Source organism: Furipterus horrens, unplaced genomic scaffold (assembly GCF_987537825.1).
Source record: "Furipterus horrens unplaced genomic scaffold, mFurHor1.1.pri manual_scaffold_8, whole genome shotgun sequence".
Taxonomy (NCBI): domain Eukaryota; kingdom Metazoa; phylum Chordata; class Mammalia; order Chiroptera; family Furipteridae; genus Furipterus; species Furipterus horrens.
Genome location: NW_028327178.1, coordinates 16,262,132 through 16,277,190, shown reverse-complemented (window position 1 = coordinate 16,277,190; position 15,059 = coordinate 16,262,132).

The following is a 15,059-nucleotide window of genomic DNA, read 5'->3' as shown; positions in this document are numbered from 1 at the left end:
CTTTAATTTTAGATGAAATTACTAAAACAACTTTCTTAAAAAAACACACACAATTTGCCAGAGTTGACATAAGAAAAAAATTGATGACTATTCAGATTTTCGATTTATTAGAGAAAGTGAATTTGCATTAAAACTCTTCTAAAAACAAAAACAAACCATCTCCAGGCCCGATGGTTTTGCTAGTGACTCATTCTAAACAATTAAGGAAGAAATATACCTTTATTCCACAAACTCTTCCAGAAAATAGAAAAACAGGGAACACTTTCCAACTGATTTTATGAGGTCAGCATAATCTTGATGCCAAAACTTAAGGATGTTAAAAGAAAGGAAAATTACAGATTAATTTCTCTTATAAAAACGCTAAAGAAAATAATTAGCTAATTGAATCTAGTAATGTATAAAGAGTAAGACATCTTGGTGAAGGGAATTTATTCCAGGAATGGAAGTTTTGTTTAACATTTGAAAATCAATATTATTTGCCACATTAACAAAATTAATAGGGGAAAAGTGGTAAAATGATCTTTATAGGTACTTTTTTGATGAAAGTTATTACTCCATTTTAAGAACTCTTGGCATATTAACAACAGGAGGGCCCTTGCTGGGCTGGATAGCTCAGTTAGTTAGAATATCATCCCAGTACACCAAGGTTGTGGGTTTGATCCCCAGTCAGGACACATACAAGAATCAACCAATTAAGCATAAATAAATGGAACAACATATCAGTGTTTCTCTTTCTCTCTCTCTCTAAAAATCAATCAATACATTTTTTTTTTAAATAAGAGGGAGCCCTGGCTGGTGTTGATCAATGGATTGAGCACTGGCCTGTGAACCAAAAGGTTGCTGGTTTGGTTCCCAGTTGGGTTGCATGCCTTGGTTGTGGGCCTGGTTCCCAGTTCGGGGTATGCAAGAGGCAAGCACACATTGATATTTCTCTCCCTCTCTTAAAAAAAAAAAAAAAAAAAAAAAAAAAAGGAGGGAATGTCCTTAATCTGATAAATATTATCTGCGAAAAATGTACAGCAAATACAGTAAATATTACACATATTTAGTAATAAAATATTGAAAGCTTTCCCCCTAGCATGAGAAACAGACTAGGATGCCCACTGAGTACCACTTCTATACAACATTGCTTGGGATGTCCTAGCCACTCTGATAAGGAAAGAAAAAGTAATGAAAGGTATAAGGATTTTAAAGAAGGGTATAAAACTGTCATTGTTAGCAGATTATATGATTATGTACATAGAAAGTCCAAAAGCATAAGCAGACAACCTGTTACAATTAACAAGTGAATTTAGACAAGGTTGCTGGATATTCAATTAGAATAAACAAAATTAATTTTGTTTCTATATTCCAACAACAGACAGATTGAAAATTTTTAAATGACAGCATTTACAGGAGCATTGAAACCATCAAAAATTTAGGAATAAGTCTAAAGAAAAATATATAAAACCTCCCTACTGAAAACTATAAAATATTAACATATATTACATAAGACTCAAATACACAGACCAGTACACCATGTTAATAAGTTTGGAAGATTTACATTGGAAATATGTCATTTATTTCTAAATTTATCTGTGGTTTCAATTTCAGCCCCAGTCAACAGCTCTGCAGGGTTTTATGTGGCTATATATGAGGAAATCGATAAGCTGTTTCTAAAGTTTACATGGACATGCAAAGGGCCGAGAATAGCCAGGAAAATCTTGAAAGAAGAACGAAATTAGAAGACTTCAGTACCAGATACCAAGATTTACTGTAGAGCTGCAGTCACTAAGACAATGTGATATTGTTGTAAGGAAGACACAATGGAGTAGAATAAAGTTCAGGAAAAAACCCCACACATATATAGCATTTTATTCATGACAAATATGAATTTCGTATGCAATAGGGAAAGGATTGTCTTTTCAATAAATGGAGGGTCAATCAGATGTCCATAATGAAAAATAATTACCTTGATTCCTACCTTAATACACAAAATCAACTTCAGATGGACTTTATATTTAAATGTAAGGAGAATACAGAAAAAGTCCTTGATTTGGGATAAGGGAAGATTTCTTAAACAGAATACAAGCACTAACAATAAAGGAAAAAGACAGTTAAATTGGACATTAAAATTAGGAAATTCTATTCATAAAAGATACTATCATAAGAGTGAATAGGCAAATCACAGAGTAGTAGACCTATAGCTGAGAAAGGATGTGGATCTAGGATTTCACAACAGTTACCTGTTGCTGCATAACAAATTACCACAAAATATTGTGATTTATTATCTCATAGCTTTGTTAGGTCAGGACTCTGGACACAGCTTAGCTGGGTGATTCTGGCTCTGGGTCTCTCCTGAGGTTTTGGTCAAGCTGCCAGCTAGAGCTTGAGTTCATCTAAAGCCTCAACTGAGGGTACCCTCTTTCATGCTTTTTCATGTAATTGTTGGCAGACCTTGGTCCCTGGCCACATGGGCCTCTCCTTGGGGCTGCCTCATGACATGGCAGCTGGGTTCCCACAGGACAAGGAGGAGAAAGTAGCACTCAAAACAGAAGCCACAGTCTTTTTGTAATTTAACCTTGAAAGTGCCATCCCATTGCTTCTTCCATATTTTATTCATTAGAAGTGAATCGGTAAGTCCAGCTCACACTCAAGGGAAAGGAATTACACACGGGCATAAATACCAGGAGGCATCTTAGAGGCTGTCTGCTTTAGGAATACATTTTTAAAAACCCTTAAAAGTCTTAATCTAGGTGGGGGTTGTATAGGTATGTTCTCAGTGTGAAAATAATCAACTATTCAGTTGTGATTTGGGTTATATGCATATATCAATGAGAAATTGACAACATTTTAAAGTTATATTTTAATTATATCTCAATAAAGCTGGGGGGAAGTGAGAATATTTTTGATGAAAAACTATAGACAGAATTCTAAAGATTCTTATTTTCTGATTATTCAGTCAAGCACTAGGCACTGCTGTGAATGGATTTCCCAAATATAATTAAAGTGCCAAGTCAGTTGACCTTAAGATAGGGAAACTATCTGGGTGGACCTGACCCAATAAGGGGTGCGGTTTGAAAGCAGAGCATTTTCTCTGCCAGTAGAAGAGGGGTAAATTAGAAAGGTTTAAAGCATGAAAAAAAGTTGACAGTCCATTGCTGGCTTTGAAGATGGAAAGGGTCCTGAGAGTGGCTTCTAGTGACTGATAGGGGTGCCCGGACAACAGCTAGCTAGAAAGTAGGTACTTCAGTCCTACAACTGCCAGAAACTTCATTCTGCCAAAAATAGGAGAGAAGCATATTCTTCCTCAGAGCTTCCAGATAAGAGCCCAACCCTTCTAAAGCCTTAGTTTTGGACTTGTGAGACTCGAAGCAGAAAACTCTTTTGATGTCTTTCTGGGTAATTTTCCAGGTATGCTTACATAGAAATACTTGCAGATTTCAGACTGGTTCTACCACTCTACCTAGGACTCTGTACAACACTCACTATTTCCCTCAAGGACAGCGGTCCAGGCAAATGCCATTGGCTTCTGGGTAAATTCCTCTGCTCTGACCTCCTCTCCCCACTCTTTCGGCTTCCTTGCTGTTCCTCATGCCAAGCATGCGCCCACCGGAGGGCTTTTCCGCTTACTATTCCTGGAGCTTGAAACATTCCATCCCTAGCTAGTCAGAGCTCACCCTCTCATTTCCTTCAGGTCTTTTCTCAAATGTCATCAGAGTAGCCTGTCCTGACCATCTTATAAAATCCGCAGCCCCCTCTCCTGCACTTCCCATTCTCTTTACCATGGTTTTAATTGTCTCCATAACACTTATTACACCAGCTGATAGAGTATGCATAATATTCACCCGTTCATGTGTTGATTATCTGTCTCCCTCCTCCAGGGTGGAAAGTTTAGGACAAGGACTTTGTTTTGTTTCTGACAGGACTATCCAGCCCCTAGAACAGTGCCTGACCCTTGATAGACACTCAAAAACTATTTGTTGAGTTAATGAATGACTAGAAACTGATGGACAGGGAAGTCCTACCATTTTTTAACATGGAATCAGTTCTTTAAAGAAATAATTCATTACTCATCCCAGCCTATATCCTCAATCGTCAATATTTCTGACGTACTAGGTGTGTGGTAGCGATGGTTTCTGACTACCTGGCACGCCCCCATGCCACCCTCTCCTCAGTCTCTCACCCAGCTCCTGCTTGGTAGCCCACCTCCCAGACCACAGGGAGAAGTGCACACTCCAAGCTTGGACAATGGGAGAGGTGAGTGCATGGCCTAAACCTGGCCCACCTGAAACTTCCTCAAGACCCTTCTCAGTGGAGCTGGGGGAGAGGGAGTAGCCTCTTGACTTTGTGTCACATGCTTCAGCTAGGAGTCTGTGAATTAAGGGTTCTGGACACGTGTTTTCCCCAGGCAGAGGCAGAACTGGATTGAAAGAAAGGCAGCCCAGCAGCATGGACCCTGGGTTCAGCCTCTGGACTCCCTCTGCTTTTTTCTCTTCCTTCCACCCACAAGGTCCCCCAGCACCCTGCAACACATGGCTTTCTGCTGTAACAAAAGCCAGCTGGGTTCCTGTCGCTCACAATTGAATATTCCCTCAGGCCCTGGACTGGTCCCGGAGGATGCAGTGATGACTTGGACACTATAGTTAACCTCAAGTTGCTTCCAGCCTCCAGAGAGAGATGAGGAGGGAAAACACATGACCTGCAATGCTATGTGAACATGCTTGTATGTAAAGGGCCCGGGACTTGGCAGAGTCAAGGCTCTGACGCATCTCTCATGGCATTGGTCAGCTTCCTTAAGTTCTTAAGACGAGTTCATGTTCCAAGCAACCTAGGTATCCATAATAATATTGCTCATGATCAAATCAATAAATACCAGTTGAGCACCTACTTTATGCTAGACTCAGCTTAAGTACTGTGATACAGACCGTAGTACATTCTAAGAGGGATAGGTGTACTTCTAAAATATAATAAAGAATCCATGGGAAATATAAAATGAAGTCATAGGGACAGTCTATTCCTATCTGTGTCTTTCTAGAAGAGCACTTTAGCATGGTGGTTAAGAGCAGGGGCTTTAGAACCCCAGCTTTGTCACTAGCTAGGTGACCTTGGGCAAAGTCACTTAATCTCTTTGAGATTCAGTGTCCTCCTCTGTAAACTGAATAATACAACAATATTTATTTCACAGGATTTTTGGGAAGATTAAATGAGCTGATAGGAGTAAAACACTTAGAATAGTGCTTTGCACAGAGTAAGTTCTCAATAAATGTTAACAAACAGTATTATGTCTAAATTGTATAGATTGTAAGCTCTACAAAAGCAAGAGACCCCCTGCCTTCTTTGTAACTCAGTTAGCATGTAGAGACCATGCTGGATTTTTCTACTTGCTTGGCTCAGCAGTATTAATTTATTAGCAGATGCAGGCATTGTCTTGCTCACTGGTTTCTCCATCTGCTCTAAATTTAGTACTAAATAAAGACAGCTGCGGGGGTGCAGGAGGTTTTAGAGATCTCTGGTCCAAATACATTGGGATTTTGTTTTGTTCGAAAGCTGTAATCCAGAGAGAGTTTAGAAGCATCTGCTGACGACCATTTTTAGACATGTTTTGCAGAAACTTGTAGCATCTATTTACATTGTTATGTGTGTCCATACTTTGAATCTTCAACCATTTGCATATAGTGATATCCTCTCTGATGTTCCAAATTTGATGCTAGTCTGTATAGGAGCCTGTGCAGAATTCCTAACTCATTATAATATATGGATGTTAAATAAATTGATTTATGAAAAACAATTCACATTTTTAATCTCGAGAAGTGAAATAGTCACAATCCCACAGTCCCAGGTTTGAATAAAGGTCCCTACTCAAATATCACCTCCTCCGACAGCCTTCCTGAGTACGCCTATAAAATAGTATTCCACCCCCTTTTCAAATCTAATCACTCTCTTTGGTCTTTTTAAAAATAGCAGTTATTACTGTTTGATGTTTTATTATTCGTTTGGTTCTGTGTTTATTGTCTGTATCACCCACTAGAATGTAAGCCCTTTAAGGACAAGGCATTTGGCTCATACACTACTATACCTCCATCTAGAGCAGTGCCTGGCAAACAATAAATACTCAAATTTTTTGTTAGATAATAGAATTTTCATTTAACCCTTAGGGGGAAAAATTTAAACAAATGTGATGATAGCTACTTTTACAGATGAAGTAACTAAAGCTGAGAAAGGTTCAGTAACTCACCCAGAAGCACACGGTGAGAGAGCCAGAGTTTAACTCTTGTCCCTTTGACCCCTCAATCTCCACCTCTGTGCTACTGTCTTCTGATGAAGTAGGATGTTCAGCACACAAGACAGTAGGAAATCAAGGACGAGCCTCATGGATGGAATGAGAGGGATTTGGAAAGGTGCAGTAAGGAGGGAGGGCAAACCTCGGCCCTGGGCATGACTGTCCACCATGGCCTTTTCCTTGGCTGAAGAATCAGCTCCAATTTGCCCTGGGGTGGGGGGCGGAGGATGATGGAGGCAGGGCATAGGGGAGGACAGTGTAAGCCTGCGTTCCTGGGCCTTTGAGTCAAACCCTCCAATTAAGAACTGTTCCCCCATTGGCTGGTGTGGCTCAGTGGATTGAGCACCGATCTGGGAACCAAAAGGTTGCCGGTTCAATTCCTGGTCAGGGCACATGCCTGGGTTGCCAGCCACGTCCCGGGTTGCAGGCATGTGACTTGCACATCGATGTTTATCTCACACATTGATGTTTCTCTCCCTGTCTTTCCAGAATTGTAAGTAATCTGTGTGGCCTCAGGCAAGTTCACAGGAACTTCCAGTTATCCGTGTGCTAGGGAGGGCAGCTGGGTGTCTGGGCCGGAGAGGGGCTTCTGAGCCACGGCATTTTTCTTAGAATTAGTGTTAAACCAGGTAGGAACTGACCTGAAAACCAGGAGTGCTAAAATGGAAAAGAGAGGGAAAGAGCTGCCCCTACCACCAGAGGAGAGACCAAGACAAACAGGGCCCTGTGGCCCAGATGCTGAGTCCTCATTTCCTTGCTGATTAAATGTGCATGCAGCGATGTCCAGGTACCCAAGTGTTGGAGGAGGCTCGCCCGGCCACAGAAAGGGCTGTGGCCCCAGCACGTGTCAGGAGCAGATCCTGCAGGTTTCTCCACTGGGTTGTTGTGTAGAGCAAGCAGCGAAGGCTGCAAGCTGTGGTCACAGGCAGGAGGGAGCACCGAGGGCAGGAAGTGCAGGACGTATGGGGAGAATGAAAAGGCCACAGCTGGGGGCAGTTTGTCAGAGATGCCAGGGAAGTGAAAGTCAGCCAGGGAAAGGGAAGGGGAAGAGGCAGAAGCAGCAGCCACTGGGAGAAAGGGAAAGAAAAATCTCAGAGCTGCAAGTGTCCTGGGGCCTCAGAGAAGGGAGGGCTGTGCCTGCCACATTTTCTTGGAGGACCGGGCCTGAAAAAGCTGAGGCTTGGAACAAGCTTGTCTTTTTCTTCGCATCGCTGGGTCCTGAGATGTGAGCTGTGTGCTGCTCCGATGCTCACAGCATCCTTCTCCTTCAGATACCTCATTCTCATCTTGAAAAGGTGGCACTTGATTATCCTTGAATCTTTAAAAAAAAAAATAGTGACTGTAATTTGGTTCAAGGTCAAGTGAGTTATTTTCCTCAAGGTCTCCCAAGAAAAATGTTTTCAAAAATAAGAAAAGATTTTGGTGATTTTATGGTAAGATATTTTCCCCTTTGGAGTCAAAAGCTAAAAACCCTTCACATAAATATTCATTATAACATTCTTCATAAGTAAAACGATGTCACCGTACAAACACCAACTCTATGTTTTTAAAAATGTTTTGTGTTATTTGCTTTTGATGAAATCGTCATTTCCAGCACTCCCTGCCTGCAATGTTCTCTCTTGTACCTGTGACACTGTGTGAGACTGTCAGATGCCAAGTTCACTTGTTGGAATAAAAACTGTGTAGATGAAGAGTCTCCTGGGGTAAGAGAAAGACTGGGTAAATAATAACTTTCAGTTAATGTTCATCACCATTCAGTTCCTCAGTCTACAGTACGGCACCTAATAGGCTCACTCTGCATGTTTATTAAATGAAAGGATGTTTGAAAGAACAAAGCTGAACATCCCATTGAAAAGCATTTGAGGTATGTAGAATCACAACTGTGGACTGTCTTCTAAGTCATTTAGTGTTCTTCTCCATTATTCCTTTCCCCCCAAATTTTAACTTTTCAGTCCTAGAGATCTGGGCCCTAGAGTCTAGGGCCTTGTCTCTGGGACTCCTATCCAGCGACCAGCAATATCCACCTCCTCTGGGAGCTTGTGAGAAATGGAGTCTCCAGCCCCACCTCAGATCCACAGAATCAGAATCTGCTTTTTAACAAGCCCCCAAGAGGTTCAAGTTGGAGAAACACTGCTCTAATGCACCTGGGCCACTTCCTTCCTGAGGCTGGGAGGCAGGAGGCTCTCCCAGACCCTGGCCTCAGGTTGTAGCTATTGGGGGGCAGGGCAGCTCCACACCAAGCACTGTGCAGACGGCTGCAGACAAAGGAGAGTTTGAATTCCAGCTCTGCTCCTAAGGGAACATCATCTCATTGACAAGTGACTTAAATTTTTTTACATTCAATTTTATGGAAGACTTGCAAGAATAATTCAAAGAATTTCTATACACCTTTTACCCAGCTTCACCAATTATTAACATTCTCTCTCTCTACCTATGTATTATTATTACTCCTGAACTATTAGAGAGTTAGTTGCATACGTTGGTTTGCTTTTCTTTTAATACTTCAATGCATACTTCCTAAGATTAAGGACATTCTCTTTTATCAGCAGGACACCAGCAGAAGGCACGCAAGGCCTGATGGGGAGGGAGTGGCCCTTTGAGGGCTTCCTTACATTTGCACACTAGGGGCCTTACTTGCTGTGCCCTAGTCTTGGCCCTCAGGAAATCGAACATTGATTCAATACTATTATCTAATCTATTGTCCACATTCCAATTTTGTCAGTGGTCCCAATAATGGCCTTTAGAGCAAGTTTTTCCATACCTGATTTAGGATCGTGCATAGCATTCAGTTGTCATATTTGTTGAAATTCCTTCAATCTGGAATAGTTCTCCAGTCTTTCTGTGTCTTTCAGGACATTGACATTTTTTAAAGATATAGATTTTATAGAAAGTTCCTCTGGCCTGGCTGGTGTGGCTCAGTGGATTTCAGTGCCAGCCTGTGAACTGAAGGGTTGCTGGTTCGATTCCCAATAAGGGAACAGGCCTGGGGTCGGGTCATGTCCCCAGTTGGGGGTGAGTGAGAGGCAACTGATTTATTAATGTAGCTCTGGCACATCAATGTTTCTCTCTCTCTCTTCCTCTCTGTCTAAAAATAAAGAAATAAAAATTAAAAAAAAAAGAAGTCCCTCAATATTGGGACAAGTTATTCTTCCTCTCTTGATTGTTTATTTTCACCTCCTATAGACTGAAAATAATTCCTGCTTCATGTTGAATCAAATAAGCTAAGACATGTAATAGACTTGACATATGGCAGGTGCAGGGAGATTAAAAAGGAGCTAACACTGATTGGATGCTTGTCAGTAACATGCTAAGTGCTTTACATGCATTATCTCACTGAGTCCTCCCTACAGCTCTGTGACATAGGCTGTATTTCACCCCCATTTCACAGATGAAGAAACTGAGACTTGGAGTAATTGGTCCAACGTCTCATAGCTAGGAAGGAGGGAAATGGGGACCTGAACCAAGTCAGTCTGCCTTCAAGTGTGCTAATGATGCTTACCTAAAATGTACATTTTTAAGATAAAATTTACATAACATAAAATTCACCATTTTAATTATTTTATATCCCCGCAGTTTTATTGAGATATTGATATAACATTGTGTCAGTTTAAGGTATACAATGTGAAGATTTGATACATGTATATAATGCAAAATGATTACCAGTATTCAGTTAACACATCCATCATCTCATAAAATTACTATTTCTTTTATGGTGAAAAGATTTAACATCTATTCTCCTAGCAACTTTCAAATGTATAGTACCGTATTGTTGACTATAGTCACCGTGCTATATATTAGATACCTAGAACTTATTCATCTTATAAGGAAGTCTGTATGTACCCTTGGACCAACATCTCCCCATTTCCCCAACCCTCCAGCTTCTGGCAACAATCACTGTTTCTATGAGTTTTAACGATTTTAACAGTTCAGTGTATTTCAGTATATTCACAATGTTGTACAACCATCAGTGCGATCTAATTCTAGAACATTCCCATCACCCCCAAAAGAAACCCCATATCTCCCAAGTCCCCTTTCTCCTCTCCCCTGACAACCACTAATCTGCTTTGTTTCTATGGATTTGCATATAGACACAATGGAACGCTACTGAACAATAATAAAAAGGAACTAACTACTGATACACACAATAACATTTTGGATCTCAAAAGCATCATGCTTGAGTGAAAGAATCCAGATTTTTTAAAAAAACACACACACACAAACTTCATACGGTAAGATTCCATTATTGTTTTCCATGAGTTCTAAAAAACAAAACCCTTAGTGATAGGAAGCATGCCAGTGGCTTCCTGAGGCCCGGGGTGTGGGGGTGGGGACTGACTGCAAAGGGGCACAGGGCACTTTTTGGAGTGATAGACATGTTCTAAAACTTGATTGTGGTGCTGGTTGCATGATGTATACGTTTACCCCAATGCATCTAAGTCTCTGTTTTAAAAAGTTTATGAATATAAATTATAGCTCAATAAAACTGTAAAAAGCAAACAAACATATCTATCCCTCAGTGGAGTTCAAATCATCAGCATATCCTCCTTCATAGTTGGGCCCCAAATCTATCTCCCCAGCCTCATCTCCCTCCTCCCTCCTCCATGCATTATTCATTCAACAAGCATTCTCTGACACTTGCTGTGTGTAAGACCCATGTTAGGCATCCAGAGAAAGTGAGGAAGGAGAATCTCTATGCTGAGAGAACTCACTGCCTAGTCTGGGAGCAGAAAGGACACCCCACCCTGACAAACATCTGAGATCCTAGAGGTGCACTGAATCTTAAAGGAGAAGAATATAAAGATATATTCTAGTCACTTTGGATTTCAAGTTTGAATTAAGTTTCAATTTAATTTTTGAATAGGTAATACATTTATTTGGTTCAAAAATAAAAGAAATTATACAGTAAAAAATTTCCTCCTGCTCATCCCCCATCTGCCCAGCTTCCACTCCACCCCATATAACTATAGTTGTTATACATATATTTCCTCCTCTTTAAAAGAAAATATAGCATAACATACACATTGTTCTGGACCTTGCTTTGACATTTGGCAGTAAACCTTTAAGATTTGTTCAGGCCCTGGCTGCTGTGGCTCAGTGGATTGAGCATCGGGCTGTGAGCCAAGTGTCTCGGGTTTGATTCCCAGTCAGGGCACATGACTAGGTTGCACGTCAGTTCCCCAGTTGGAGGCACGAGTGAGAGGCAACCACACAGTGATGTTTCTCTCCCTCTCTTTCTCCTTTCCTCTCTCTCTAAAAATAAAATAAAAAACAAACAAATAAATAATTAAAAAAAAAATTTGTCCACATAGTTACAGCAAAACATTTCACTCTATTTTATAGTTTCATAGTGTTCCATTATAAGGATGTGCCATAATTAACTTATCCAATTTCTTTTTGGTAAACATTTGAATTATTTCCAACAATCTCTTATAGTAAACAATGCTATACAGTAGTCCCTCTCTATATCGCTGTTAACTTATCACGGCCTCACTGTATCGCGGGATTTTTAAATATATTATATTTAATTATTTATCACGGATTTTTCGCTATATTGCAGGATTTTGCAGTACTGTATACGTATGTTGTTAAAGTTACATAGGTTTAAGAGTGTGGAATATGTTTAAGAACATAAGTAGTGTTTATAAAAGTGTGGAAAAGGTTAATAAGGGAGTGGGAAAGGTTAATAAGGGACTGGGAACCGTTTATAACTGTGTGGGAAGGGTTTATAAAGCCTTAATATATATATAAATACTAAAGTAAATGTAAGTTTCCTACTTCACGGATTTTCACCTATCGCGTGGCGGGCGGGGGGGTGTCTAGAACATAATACCTGTGATAAGTGAGGGAATATTGTAATGCGTAACCTCTTATAAGAGGTGTTTTATGTTTTTTTAAGTAGATTTTATTGATTATGTTGTTACAGTAGTTCCAGTTTTTTTCCCATTTGCTCCCCTCTACCGAGTACCCCCCTTCCCTCCAGCAATCCCACCCCCCTTAGTTCATGTCCATGGGTCGTGCATATAAGTTCTTTGGTTTCACCCTTTCCTATATTATTCTTAACTTCCCTATGTCTATTTTGTACCAACTGATTATGCTTCTTAATCCCTGCACCATTTCCCCATTTCTCCCCCTTCTCCCTCCCAGCTGATAACCCTCCAAAGATCCCCATACCTATGATTCTGTTCCTATTCTGGTTTGCTGAGTTGGATTTTGTTTTTATTTTTTAGATTCAGTCGTTGAGAGTTGTGAGTTTGTTGTCATTTTAGTGTTCATAGTTTTGATCTTTTTCTTAAATAAGTCCCTTTGACGTTTCATATAATAATGGCTTGCTGATGATGAACTCTTTTAGCTTTACCTTGTCTGGGAAGCACTTCATCTGCCCTTCCGTTCTAAATGATAGCTTTGCTGGATAGAGTAGTCTTGGTTGTAGGTCCTTGCTTTTCATCACATTGAATATTGCTTGCCAGTCCCTTCTTGCCTGCAAAGTGTCTTTTGAGAAATTAGCTGATAGTCTTATAGGAACCCCTTTGTAGGCAACTCTCCGCTTCTCTCTTGCTGCTTTTAAGATTTTCTCTTTATCTTTCACCTTCGGCATTTTAATCATGATGTGTCTTGGTCTGGTCCCCTCTGGGTCCAGCTAGCCTGGAACTCTCCGTGCTTCCTGGACTTGTATGTCTATTTCCTTCGCAAAATTTGGGAAGTTTTCCTTCATTATTTTTTCACATAAGTTTTCAATTTCTTGCTCTTCCTCTTCTCCTTTTGGCACCCCTGTGATTCAGATGTTGACACGTTTAAAGTTGTTCCAGAAGCTCCCAAGCCGCTCCTCATTTTTTTCAATTCTTGTTTCCTCATTCTGTACTGGTTGACTGTTTTTTTCTTCCTTATGTTCCAAAACATTGATTTGAACCCCGATTTTCTTCCCTTCGCCATTGGTTTTGTGTGGATTTTCCTTCGTCTCACTTAGCATAGCCTTCACTTCTACTCTTATGTGTTTGCCGTACTCAAGCATATCTGTCAAGCCTGTGAGCATCTTTATCACCAGTGTTTGGAATTCTTCGTCTGTTAGGTTGGCTATCTCCTCGTTGCTTAGTTCTCCCACTGGAACCTTGATCTCTTCCCCTTTTGGGCCATACTTCTCTGTCTCCTCATCTTGACAGGCTCCTGTGTTTGTTTGCCTCTGTGTCTTAGGTAGAGCTGTCGCTCCTGTTATGTTGTAAAGAACAGAGCCTTAGGGATTCGTCAGTACAGGGCAACCCATTTCACCACATTGTGGCGCTGTATATGGGGGAGGAGTCTGAGAGGGAACAGTGCCGCTTGCCCAGCACTCACCCCTTTTCCAGGTACTTCTCCCACTTCCATATGGGACTGGTGCCTCTCTAGCTGTTGCCCTGGTTGTCATTCCCAGAGTGGTTGGGTCTGTGGATGTTCTAGGACTGTGGGGGCCCTTTAAACAAGCAGACTCTGCTGACAGACTGGCAGTTTCTGCCTCTGCCCCAACCCCCACTGGTTTGCACAGTCAGAAGCAATGAGGCTTGATTTTCCCTGGTGCTGGGACAGTGAGCTGTGCGGTCTGGTGAGGAGCTGGGAACACTCCCCAGGTGTCCCTCCTGACTTTTAAAAATGTGTAACTGTGCTTTCTGCTGGCCTGCTGCTGCCACTGCCACCATCACACTGCGTCCTCTCTACCCTGGCTCCACCCCTCCTACCTGTCTGGATGAATATTTCTTCTTTATATCTTTGTTGGACTTTCATGAAGTTTGATTTTCTGGAACTTCTGGTTGTCTCTAGTTTTGAGATAGTTGTATTCCTTTTTAGTTGTAGAGGGAGATGCAGCCTGTCTGTTTACGCCTCCATCTTGGCCGGAAGTAAGAGGTACTTTATGTTTAGTTTCACATTAACATATGGTAAATATAACTATGGCTATATATATATATATATATATATATATATATATATATATATATATATATATTTACCACTTCATGAACACACCAGCAACTCATATCTCTGGACTGTTTTCTCTGCGTTGAAAGTCCCCGCTGAATCCTTTTCTACTGGCAAACTCCTATTTTACCTCAAGATCCAGCTCAACGTCTACTTTCTTGTGAAGTCTCCTGAATTCCCTCAGGCAAGGTTAAACTCCTCCTTTTCCCACATTATCAGAATTTTTGATGAACACTTCATTCTTCCTCCATTAGACTAGCAGCTACTCAAGGGCATGAGCTATCATAGATTCGTCTCTGAAATCCTTAGTACTTGGCACCCAGTAAGTATTAAGTAAAATGTTCCTTGTATAGTTGGGGCTGAAAAGGGGTCTTGTACGCCCCGTCCCTCACTTTCAGCCATCTCTGGCCCCTGTTAATAGAGCACTGATGCCAGACAAAGGTGGGCTGTGATTTCCCTTCCCCACCCACCTAATGCCTTCCTGCCGGCCTCCACCCCTTTCCCTCCTTGGGATTCTGTCCACAGCTGCCCTTGCGGCCCTTGCTGGATCTGGCATGGATAGCAGCTATTATAGCTTTTTCAAAAATTAATAAATAAATGAAATGGAGCATTGGCTCCACCCATCTTCTCTCTTCCTCAGCAAGTCTTTGGGCTCCTCTGAAGCCAAAAGAACAAATCCCTTGATAGTCAAATGCACATCAGCCACAGTCAAACATAACCTCCTATGCTGTATGCCCAAGGAGATGAGTTTACTAGAGTACTTTTAGGAATGTGGGAAACACTTACCATATGCAGGTGAATCAATGCTAAGTGATTCTCAAGGGCAACTTGTATTATTTTTAAAACATTGGGT